The 12110-nt window shown below is 44.7% G+C and overlaps 1 protein-coding gene across 8 annotated transcripts in view; it reads left to right on the forward strand.

Annotated features, from left to right (window-relative positions):
• The window catches only part of LOC146576709 (RNA binding protein fox-1 homolog 3-like), a 431434-nt gene that overhangs the window by 240827 nt on the left and 178497 nt on the right, over window positions 1–12110 (forward strand). The window lies entirely within an intron of this gene.

A 12110-nucleotide genomic window follows, 5' to 3' on the forward strand; every position in this document is an offset into this window, starting at 1 on the left:
ATTTTGCAACGCCGCCACGTGATCCAGCCCCCCAAACTTCTGACGTCCTGTCCTTAAAATGGATGACATCTTGATTCCCCGGTAATGAAATCATCACTGGGATATTGCGGACGGTTTTAATTCTGATTAAAAGTCATTTTTTAAAGAGATGACCTCAAACATCTCACTTCTCTCATCTCCGCTCTAATTCTTCATTTCCCATTGCTCGGAGCCGAAGTCCTGAGTTGGCAAAAATCTGCTCGTGAATAGGAAACGTTTATCAAATTTCTCCATTAATCTGATGCGGAGGCCTTGATTAAAATGCTACCCCACACAGGCAACGCAGATGCTCAAAGTGCAGACTTATAGGAATGCACAGATTGATACAGATGTGTCGCGCTTCTGTGCTTTGTTCGGTTGCAGAGGGTGGCTGCTGAGAGAATCGATAAAGGGAATGCTCTGTGATCGGGGGGGTCGGCTTTTGTCCTTAGTGTTTATCCTGACTCAGCACAAAGTCAAAAAGGCAGCATGTGACCAAAGGGAAGACTGATGTGCCGAATACCCCCCCTCCCTCTCTTCCCTCCACCCTATCTGACCGTCAGGGATTCCACAGAGTGAGCAGAGATTGATTCTCTCCCCACTCAGAGATATAGGGCTTGTTTTTCACACAGGGCGATATGAGACTTTCAGAGAGGGTCTGGCTGTAGGGGCGGTGGGGTGGGGGGAGTCTTGTGCAGAGATGGTGGGATTGGTATTGGTAGAGATGACAGGGCGGTGATGTGGGGATAGGCAGGGTTGATTGGAGCTGAGAGAGAAGTGAAAAACTGAGACAGAGATGGAAAAGCCGAGGCCCGCTCTCCGGGACTGAAGGGATTGGACCGCTGCCTCATTCCAGCCATCCTGCGCCCAGAGACTCCACTCAGGCCAGGCCGGTGTTGCTTCTGGACAAGTTGTCCTCAAGCGTATAGATCTGCTGTCTTCTAATGCTGATTGATATTAATCAAATTGTCTTTGACTGACACAGCAGCCAAGAGCCGCGATTTCTTAACCCAAAAGGCAATTTTCTAAAATGGGCTGGGGTTGAAGTCTGCAGGCGTTCTTGCCGACTGCTCCTGCCAGGGCCACTGACCCCTGGATAGCACATGTAATGGATGAGTACATATGCCTTGTGCTGTCTCCCTCTCTCTGAGCGGAGGAGACATGAACTAATTAATTACGGGGGATGTTGGCCAGGCTGGACGCTGACACGATCGTTGTGGCTGTGTGGTTATTGACTACTCCGCAGAGGAAAGTTGCTCATTTAGCACTGTGTTGCGAGCCTGGGAGGTCACTGATCATTGTGGAAGGAGCATATGCTCTGTGTTTGTCTGTCTCTCGGCTTGTGTTTGCCTCGGTCACGTGCGACGTGCACGCGCGAGCATGTGTGTTTTCCTTCTTGCAAGTGTGTCAGCTATTAAACGCATGATGTAACCAGTAAGCATATTTGCACCTGTCACTTTTTCTTTTAGACTAGCCAAAGTGTTGAAGAGAAGCCCGTTGTAAAGTGCAGCTTTTATTTCTCTGAGATCAAGAGTGGTTGTGGACATTCCAAGAACATGGCAAGTGGAGTAGATTAGAGGGTTATGCCCTTGAACATCTCTGGTTCTCAGTATTATTCTGAAAATATAGATTACAGACTCGGGGTCAGGGAGAGCACCACGGGAGACTATAGAAAACCGCTGCAATCATCTCAGCCGGGCTCCAGCTCTGGTTCACATATGCTTTAGAAATTCTAATTTGCACAAGATGGATGTGGAAAACTACTCGGATGCATCTTAAAAACAGATGGATTATGATGACCATGCTTTTACAAAGCACGTTGCCTAAATGGTGAGAGCCTTGCTGCGTCAGAGCTGGTGGTGTTTCAGCTTTAACTGGCGCTCCTTAGGGACCCATCTTCAGGGGAGGAGATGCTTTTCTAATTGCTTTGGCTTTTGCCTTTTGGTCCTTAGGCATGCGCACCGAGGGCATGTGAGCGGCTGAGGTGGGAAGATCTTTGGGGAGATAACTTTGGCTTGTGTTGCAAATATTGTCAATGTGAGAGAGAGAGCTGGAGAGCGATTGTGCTGCTGTTTTATTTATAAGGGTTAACACAAGGCTGAAATTCTATATAATATATAGTATATGTGTAAAAAGCCTCATTTACTATTTTTCTGACAAGTGGGATTGAGTATGGATCCCCAGTTATGAATTACCCAATTTTTAAGAGATGTTAGTTTGTTATGACTTGTTGACTTTAAGGATCAATAATTGATCCCTTAGAGAGAACTTTGGACCTTTCATCCACAACATCCCTTTAGCAAAGCAGATGTAAGCAGACATAGAGCATTGCAGTCGGCTAGACTGGGGCTAATGGTTAAGTGTGGCTATGCAAAATCACACAGTGAAAATATGGCGCAAACATATTTTAATTCAATAGAAAAAGTTTGCCTAACATAGCTGGAATAGAAAATAACTGCTGGAGACTTTCAACATATTTTTGGTTTCTTTTCATCGTAAAATAGAAAATGACCCACAACCGAGATTTGAAGAAGAGCTTTATGCCCGACATAGATGTGGTTAAAGGACGGTCTGTAATTCGTCAACATAATCGGCTGCCGTTTGTCATTTAAAATATTTGTAGCCGTTTTTTCTGTAGTGACACATCCTACTGACTCCGAACAGACGTGGGAAACCTCAAGGAGGAAGCAGCTAAAGTACGCAGCTCAATTAAAAATGGCTGTTAATAAATTACACCTTTAGTATCTTTTCTCTCTGCTGTCATAAATCTAATAAAGCAAAGGTCTTGTGGGTCTCCTCATAATAGATGAAGACAAAACTCCCCCCGGGACCAATTAGACCACCAGGAAATTACTATCTACTGGATTGTGTACCATTAGAAACATCATATCGAAGAGCTTTTGAACAAACACTTGTGAGGAAAACATGATTTAGGAGATTCACGCGAGGCTCTGAGAATTTATGTCGTCTTTCTTCTGGGGGCTCCGGTTGCAGCGATTACGAGTTGACCCGGCTGTATCCGAATCTAACGGCTGATAATCCCCGGCTGATGGAGGTGACAGTGATGTCGCGCAGACAGGCTGACGGGAGTAGATTGGCAGGTGTATTTTGCCGTGGTTATTGAGAGGTGAGCTGAATCGGCGGGTGGCGGGACGAGCCTCTGCCTGGCTAGAGGGACACGGCGAGTCGTACATTTTTAATGGTTTTCAGGGGCTGCTTACGCAGCTCTTTGTTACTGCCCATCCAACCTGTCATGGCACTGGACCCACCAGCCTGAGAAACAGGCCTTCCTTCAGACACCTCAATAATTTAGTGCATGTGTTTACAGAACGTTGACAAAGTCAAGTGCACTGGCACTGTATACATCCGGGGATGAATAATACATGTGGCCGGTTCAAGAATGTGCCTAGTGGTATGGAAGTTCAGATCTACCTCACATAAGCAGAGTAAATGTCCTGACATTTCAAATATCCACTGTGCTGAAATGTGCTGAACGCACAGAACTGCTCTGTGAAGAGGGAGAGTTGGTGGTGATGGGGGTGCAGCTGGTGATGGTGGGAGGGATGAGGATTGTACTCCAGAAATAAAGAGTTTCTCTCTCAGAACAATGGCCTGAAACAAACCCTGCATGGCCGCGGGCTCTTTGACGGGATGTTCCTTGTTTGATGCCTCCACGCTTTTATCTGTTGTTTGAGATGCTTAGGAGAATTACAGACAGTGAGAACATGTGGGAGTTATGTTAATTACATGTTTTGGGGTTTTTTTTTTCCTTATTTAAGACTGGGCATTCACTCCATGATACCAGGAGGATAAAAAAGAAGAGATAAGGAACTCTGGAAGTGGAAGGCAGGCATATACACAGCTTTTTTTGATCTCCCTCTTTCCCATCAACTGAAGTGCTGGAATCTCATCAGGAGTGAAACGATGACTAATCAATGTTTTACAGTCCCTCTGGTGCGCCAGCCCGGGACACCTAAAGGCCTCTCATTTCACTTGTATGTATGCATGAGTTTGTGCGCCGTTAAAAACGCCACAAACAAATCACACTTACTTTTGTATGTAGTTGTCGCAGGAGCAGGGATCGATAAACAAACTCCCGCTTCTTTTTTTTCTTTTTTTGAATCCTTATCGTTCTAAAAACGACAACCGGCACGGACGAATTACAGCTTCGCCACTCGCTGCAGCATTTTACGGTGGACGGAGATATAAAACACCTCCTCAGTCACTCCCAATCAGCCTGATTTTTATGCACGCCGCGACATGTGTGCAGTGCAGTGGATCACATTTCAAACCGAGTTATTTGCAAGGAAGACATTATGCAATATTATGTTGGACCTGTGTACACTACATAGGCAAACACAAACAGACATTGCTTGCTTTTTGTTTTCCCCAGGCAACATCGGTGTCTCTGAAATGAAGCAGACAGCAAACATTTCCTGTTTGTTACATTGTAGGTATTATGCTGTCTCTACTGGAACAGGCGCCCGAACCACCAGCAGAGGCACAAAACACACACTTCAAGTCTAATGAATTTTTTCGCACAACACAGAGTTTGAGTTTTGTAATTGGTGAGGAAAAGGTACTCCGAAGTGACACGTTCTTCTTGTCGATATCTCCGTCGTCGGGTAAGCGAGACGCCGTCAGATTGCTGCTTCGTCGTTACCCGAGTCTGATTTGCATTTGCGTCTCACCTCACGTGGAGGTGGCAGGAAGCACAGGGCGAGTGCCGTTTGCTTATTTTTCTGTTTTGCTCACCGGGCTCGCGCCCCAGGCCCAGACCCTCAAATGCCTCAGTAGCCCCAAATTGCGTATGAACTGGTTTATGGGAATTTGATGAATTAAAATTTTTCTAATGGCCTCGAGAAGAGTTGTAGCACCTCAAAAACTGGAGGCATACTACTTTCTTACACTCCTTTGTTTACATTGTAACACTGAAAACAGCACTAACACATGCTGAGTGTAAACTAGTCTTGCTTGGTATTAATTGATGAAAGAACAACAATGAGAGAAAAGTCATGATTTGTTTTTCCAGCTTATTGGCTGAAAGGACGGTCATGGAACAAATAAAGTAAAAATACTAATGGTTTGGATTTTTTAATGCATTTTATTTGTTGTGTATTGACAGGTTTACACTCTTATTTTTGGGTTACGTACCAGGCAACATAAATAAGACAGACTGCGACCCTGAGCAGGAATATAATTCAGACTGATTAGGCGTTTATTAGCTCCTGATGAAGTCTTAAAGTCTTCAAGTGCTGGTTTGCTTTTTGCCGGCATGCTTGAGGAAGAAATTGATGTTTCTCTTAAAGATGGATTCTAAAGAGAGAAAAAATGGAAGTGGGCAGGACAGCACAATTCATCAATTCATAACTCGCTGATAAACAAGATAATTAAAGACAGGAGATGTTGCTGCACCACTTCTGCTGAGGTATATGATGCCTCAGTATAGCAGAGATAAGAGTGAGTGTTCATCCAGATTATTAGGAATTGAGATTCAAGATGGCCTCGCTGCTCATTTCTGTTGGCAACCTCAACCTCATATTTTGATGTTCTTTTATATTTTCCTTGCTGTTTACTTTTGGGGCTTTTTGTTTAGGCTCAGGCCTCAAAAGTGATGGGTTCCCATTATAAAACTGATCAGGGTTTGGGTTCAAATCTGCCGTTTTTGGAACTCCAGTGTTGGTTTTGTTTTTCAGCTTCAAAAGCGTCCGCTTGGTTTGAAGTTCAGCCATTCCCAAAGTCAGGAGTGCTGCGGGCCGATCTTAAATCTTCACTCTAATCAAAGTACAGTAGTGATGTGTGTGCTCGAATTTAAAAAGAAAAAACACAACAAAGGCTGTAAATTGCTTATTTTACACTGTTCTGTGCAAATTATCGAGACCAGTGTGTGACCCACTGCCACTGGGACACAAAGTTCAATGCAAGAGCCGTAACTTTAGGTCAGAGTAACCAACTCAGATTACCAGTGTTAATTCACGTTTTCTAATAATAAATACATTTATTAAAATATGTAACTGCACTCTGCTTGTGCGTAATTTTCAAATGAATCCATGATGTTGCTGTGGCCCACCTGCCGTACCTTTGCACCGGCACACACCTTACCGATAGCTGTCCTAGCTTATCACAGCATCGGAAGGTTGCCGGTTCGAGCCCCGGCTCCGACAGTCTCGGCCGTTGTGTCCTTGGGCAAGACAATTCACCCGTTGCCTACTGGTGGTGGTCAGAGGGCCCGGTGGTGCAAGTCCGGCAGCCTTGCCTCTGTCAGTGCGCCCCAGGGTGGCTGTGGCTACAATGTAGCTGCCATCACCAGTGTGTGAATGTGTGTGTGAATGGGTGGATGACTGGATGTAGTGTAAAGCGCTTTGGGGTCCTTAGGGACTAAGTAAAGCCCTATCCAAATACAGGCCATTTACCATTTCTTCACATGACCACTAGAGGTCTTATGTCCCAATCTAGGTTGATCTCTTTGGTTACAGATGATAGCAGCTGCCATCTGAGCCTGGAGGGTATGTCAGCCATATGTAAGGGACTGATAGCAACAAGCTTGTAAATGCTGTAATACGGGTATCGAGCAAAGGTTTGCAAAAACCCCAAAACTTCTTGCGACCAAAAGGTTTACTGTAGAGCCTGAATATATTTTGGGGCTTCAGCAGCATATTAGGAAGAACGAATCAAGAACGGCTGTAGGGCGATACAGTCGTTGGAGTGTCTGCACAGGCAGTGATATGCATCTGCACACGTGCATGTAGACGCTGCATTCACCTGGTGGGGGTACGTGTTGACGGGAGCGGAGTCTTGATTGAGAGGCTGTCCCTGTCTCCCCATACAGATTTATGATTGAGAGGATTTGTGTCCGGTTGGGGTACAGGCAGCTCAAACTTATCTTGCTGATAGACAGCCTTGTAGATTTCCTCAGAGTGGATTTATGTTCCGTGGGGGCCAGCGTTGTTGGGGTAGCGCTGCCATATTCCCATTTTACTCTTTATTTGAACTTTACATTTGCTCACAGCTGTGTCGTCCTGCTCCGAGTGGCTCTCAACCTCCAGCCATTTACTGGGAATGTAATTATTTATGCTCCGGCGTAGAGAGAAAGATTTTATAAGGAGTCTCACATTTTATCTAATTTTCCGCTCGTCTCTGAAGATAGGCGATAATGGTGTTGAATTTCCTGAGATGCCATATATGGAATTATTTTTTTTACTACATTATTTTAAAGTCAGCATGATTTATGGGGCCCAGACTCGAGACGTGATGATCGTAATTAATCTGAACCGTTGAGAGGAAAAGGCCAACCGCTGATCTAGACGTGGCATATGGCTGTGGGATCTTACTCTCCCTGCACCAAATCTCACTCCTTCCACCTGAATCAGCGCGTTTGGCTTTGCCATGCAAGGGCGCCCCGCCACGCGTGGCTCTTTAACGCCGCGAACGTCCCTTCGGGCGCGAGCTGTGAAACGCCGCGGGGTAAATGTGAAAATAAAAAGCTCGTCGCGTTGCTCCTGGTTGTTGTTTGACAAGAACCAGGCAGGGCTGCATTTGTAGCCCGCGCGCCCCAGATGGAGATGTGTTGACCTTGTCATAGCGAGCACATTTGCAGAAATAAAACTCATCTGAGCCTCAGACTGGCAGACAAAGGAGACACAAGTAGCTGGAGAGCTGGAAAGACAGAGAGAAAATTCTGAGTAATATTGATCTTAGTTAATTAGATTCCTATCTAGTCTCTGGGGACTGGTGTTCCGGCAACACATTTTAGAGTGAAGAAAGTGGCTGAGAGATATACCAGTATATGAACTCAGTTAATTTAATTTCAAAGCCCCGAGTACAAAATGTGATTTGATTATTGGGAATATTTTTCATGTCTAATTACAATTTCTCTTTTCTCCCCTGGAGTTTATCTAAACTTTTTTTTTCTCGATGAATCCTAATGAATCTCAGTCCTTGTTTAGAACTAATGACCAAGTGTTTATCTCCCCACCCCTCTACCACCACCACCACCACCACCACCACCCCCCAACTGCAATGCATTTCAGTAATTCAATATGTAGTGCAGAAAAATTAGATTTGAAATTGAGAACTGATATTGTTAGTTTCTCCGCTCATTGAAACTAAATGAATTTGCGCAGTGAATCGCTAATTAGAAGGTATTTTATTTCAGTGTTCCTCAAGTTGAAGCCTTTGCAATAAAAGATATTATACTGATAAGTCCAATTATTATTATTTTTGTCATTGGTTTAGTAGTACGTGAGCTGGTTCCATTCATAAAAAATTAAATAAGAAAAATAAAAAGCTGTGACGTACATTTTCACATATTTTACCATCAGTTTTTTCCCTATAGTGACGTACATTGCTGTGGTTTAACCACGTCCTCGTCCTGCTCTGGGATTTCCTCTGTTTACATATGCGAGCAGGACTGGCGGGGCGGGTTGAGGTCACGTTGACACATCCCGGGGTTGCACACTAGGTCACCAGCTTTCATAGCTGATCTGTTTGTCATAATGGCTTTTAAAAGGTCACACGTGTTGATTAAAATGACTGATCGTTAAAAGCATCCACCGGTAACCCACGCGCGCACACACACGTCTGTGGGTCATGTCCAACGGTGTACGGTGCCATTTATTATGGATGAATGCAGAGAGGGCCACGGATACATGAATTAGTGAAGTAGGTCAGGCAAATATATAAAAAGCGACACACTCTTGAAATATTGTCACATCGTCTCGTGTCACTCGGTACAGAAAGCACGCGTGTGAGATTTTTACATACTGCGGTCAAAAGCGGAGATACTGTACGAGCAGATGAAGAGAGACGTGTAGCCTTAGCAACCAACTGAAAAGGATTATCCGTGTATTCTCCTCACACTTGTCATCATTTATCTCTTACACATTATTTTTGCGCCGCTCTGGCTCTCTCCTGGCAGACTCTGGCTTTGCTGCAAGGCAATTGCTCTCGTGCGTCGCTGGGGAATTTATTGCGCTGCTCTGCTAGAGATCCAAATGTATTACTATGAGGATGCTGTGAGCGGCTGGCGGTATGGGGGACGTACCTGCATCTCGCTGAAACCCACCGCCGCGCCGCAGCCCCCTTCCCGAGCAGCTCGCCGCCCCCAGGCATCTCGTTGTATGGGGGATATAATTGTTGCTGTAAATTCTGCCGCTCCCCAACGCCCCTGTCTTAACCGCCCATTACGCATGGTTCACTACGGCCCTTGTTGATTGCAACTGTCAAGAAGGGCAGATTTATGCACTCTGGCTTGGAGATGGAGGGATGAAAAGGAGTGAGAGAAGGGTGATTAGGGAGAGGCAGGTTTATTGGGTGAGCCCACGCTTGACCCCTCCTCCAGCCCGGTTCGCTCCTCGCTGATGTGGGTGGAGATGAGTGAGACTGATCGGCCAAAGCAGACCAGAATAGCAGGACTTGGTCCAAACCAACAAGATGGAGGGAGAAGTGAGTCCTTTAAAGTGGGCTGGTGATGAGATCTGTGCCTGATCCTTTGAGCATCGCTGTGAATGTGTGTTTTTTCTGCTTCTGCACACACACACACACTCTTTTCTCAGCCCTCAGCCTCTCAGACACCCTGTCCTTTTTCAGAAAACACCACTTGTGTAACAAAGGCTGCTAATCTGTTGAGTACAGCAGTGAGCCCAGTGTGGAGGGGTGGCGGCGGCGGCGGGGGGAGAGCACTTCCTCAGCCCATCACAGAACCGTTGTGGTCACACTCTAATCCACTGAGCCGTCACAGCACTAAAATAAACCATTATTCTCTCATAGGGCTGCTGCTCTGCTCTGTTCTCCTCTGTTCTGAGGACGTGCATTGGTCTAGATCGACAAAAAATATATATTTATACATATTTACGAGGGATTGTTGCTTACGTAACTTTGCATTTCCAAAATACCAAACGGCAGCTGTACAAAAAATTCTTTAAATATGTCAGAAAGATGTTATTTGTGGCTGATGATTATTAGTTTAGCTGACTCGTTTAACCAAATGAAAATGATGACATACAGGTAGGCGACAAATGAAAGAAGGAGCTAACCTCTGCACTGCAGAAGGATAGACCCTCATTCTTCTACTGATTCTCTCAGTTGGTCTTTTGATTATGGCGGCAGAGAGTGTTATCTAACATAGATGCCCAACTGACTTGGCATCTGGTGACTACGAAGACCGTAGCCCAAACCATCAAGATGATATCTTGAAAGAAGCCACTCCCACCAGGATAGAAATTTTTCATCATAATATGAAGGTGATCCCTCAGAACAACTTTGTATTGATTTCTGGTGACCTTTTCCTCTAAGGGGCCAGGTTGACCCAAACCAAGATGGCAGCATCTCCACACCGTAGGGGTCAACGGTTCAGGGCTTTCCATTAATTTGTCATGCCTTAGTAAGTCTCATTATATCACATGCTGCCATTTTAACACAGCGTCCATGTTTTTGCGTTGCGTGTCCTGTAGCTTCAACTCGTGTTTTCTACATGCTGACATGTTATTTGTCATGTTATTATTCCAAGTCTGTTTACGTTGCTCGTATTGATCAATACACTATCATATATGACACAGAAAACAATTAAATCCTCACAGCTGAGAATTAAGTCAATTAATCTCACTATTACAGCCCTCATGGGTAGTTATCTGTTACTATCCACTGTTATTTGTCTTTATTTAATTTGCTATAATGTGTTCATTTTGTTGTCTATCATTTGTTTATTCCATATGCTCTCTGTTACGGTCTCTTCTTTGTCATTTTATGTGTACTCATGTGTATTTATTTCTTTTTATATTCTGCCAATTAGTCACAGTAATACTGATTATTAATCTTAAGTTCAGCTCTCTTCTAATCACTTCAGTCTTGTGAGTGTCTCGTATATGAGTTTTGTGCAACAAAAATGCTAAAAGCGCTACAAAAAATATATATGTATTTGATGCTGTGGGTCTTTTCTAGGATAGCAGTAAGTGAGACATTAACCAAAAAAAGCAGGAGGAGGCGAGGCTGGGGTCAAGTTGGGTTGCAAAGCGGCTTGTAGCTGCACAGCAATTGCCGAATCAGCTTAAACGTGGTTCCCTATAAGAGACTTGCCAATTTGAGGGTAGTGCGTAGAAGTGAATCAGCCGGGCCAACTGGTGATGCGGGCTGGCATTGAGAAAAGCTGATCTGCTGGGATTGTAGCTCAGCTTGACTTTGTAGAGCCACGCTTGAATAGTTTAGTTTGAGGGAAGGAGTGTGGTTTGGGTTAAAATATGCCCCTTCACAACATTAACCCCGCACAGTGAAAAATTACATTTACCCAGCGGCTTTAAATGTGACTCCGAGGGCTCCTTTACAAGCGTTTACACGTTACAGTGTTACAAGCTGGGAGTGAAGCTTGTCTCACAACTGCCATACGCCGGCGTGTCAGAGCACAAATGTCAAGGAACATAAACGGCTGCATTCGACGCCCTGGGAATGAGATCAGGCCGGACATACGTCTTATAAGTTTTTACTATTTTGTTTCCATATGGGGTTCTTTCCATTTCGTCCCACTAGTGTCTTTAAAACTGATCCATCTACACTCTGGAGCAGGAGATGGTGTTTGTTAGATAGTGATAGATGGTGCTTGTTGCCTAGTTGGCAGCATGAGCGTAACGCAGCTAAACGTGCACAAGTCTCTAAGTGGTCCCTAAGTTGTCCTGCGGGATGATGGGATGCCATAGTAGCAGCAGTAATGGAATTACAGGAAAGACCCTGCCCTGGCTGCACTGCACGAAAGGCACAAATGGAGAGCGAGATGGAGTGAGGGGGGAAAGGCTGAACCAGAGTCGGAGCTGAGAGACCAATCTACACTATGGCACTTATGGAATTCACCTTCTTTAGACCGAGCAATCAATGGAGCTCGTTAATAATTCACACAGTCTTAGGAGGGAACCATAACCGCCATAAATGGTGATTTTGTTTGATCATTACAGTCCTTTCATTCGAATAAACAGATAACATTATTCATCAACGAGAAGAATAAATATTCATTGCACATTGCGCACATTTTGTATGCAGAATAGCAACCGGAAAAAACATATATCCAGGCTGTATTGATGCGATATCCCCAGAATGATGAAATAATT

Source organism: Mchenga conophoros, linkage group LG4, assembly GCF_057382185.1.
Source record: "Mchenga conophoros isolate Kocher_MC1m ecotype Shallow Benthic linkage group LG4, M_conophoros_male_GT1.1, whole genome shotgun sequence".
Lineage (NCBI taxonomy): Eukaryota > Metazoa > Chordata > Actinopteri > Cichliformes > Cichlidae > Mchenga > Mchenga conophoros.